Consider the following 658-nt stretch of genomic DNA (forward strand, 5'->3'; position numbering starts at 1 on the left):
TCCTATATTGTTGTCTAATCCTAGGTAAGACTTGAGCTAGACCCTGCTTAGCTTCCACAATCAGACAAGATCGGGCGTTCTCAACATGGTCACGCCATAGGCAAAACATAGGATATGCTGCAACAAGCTGGTTCCCAGCAAGAGGAGCAGGGTGCTTTCAAGGGCATTGAAAGGATATTCAGGATGTTTAAATCTTCCAGAATCTACTCCCACAGTAAATAGTCTGGTGGGGGAGCAGAGGGTGTGAGGGAATATCTCCTTCATAGGCCGACTATCCGAGGAGGGAAAAAAAGATGTGTAATTGTTAAACACTTCTATTATAAACCTCCCATAGTATAGAGGTGGTGACCACACTGGGAAAGCAAGCCAGATCAGTTTCATGATCAATGATTCAATTGTATTACAAGTCATTGCCATGAAGTACAGTGAAACAAGAACCTAAGTCCTGGCCTCCCAGCCAATAAACACTAAAACAGCAAATACAGGCTGTAAGTAAGGTACGACAGGCTGAAACTCCAAGATCAAGAGCAACAACTTTGAGAGTCAATAAATCAGCATTGTGATGAGTGACTACTAATCCAAAACAATGAATGCTTATCACAAATACGATTAGACATGCTACAGTCAGATCTGTCATTATTTCAACCCTTCATGCCCC

This window comes from Lathamus discolor, chromosome W (genome assembly GCF_037157495.1).
Source record: "Lathamus discolor isolate bLatDis1 chromosome W, bLatDis1.hap1, whole genome shotgun sequence".
Classification (NCBI taxonomy): Eukaryota; Metazoa; Chordata; class Aves; order Psittaciformes; family Psittacidae; genus Lathamus; species Lathamus discolor.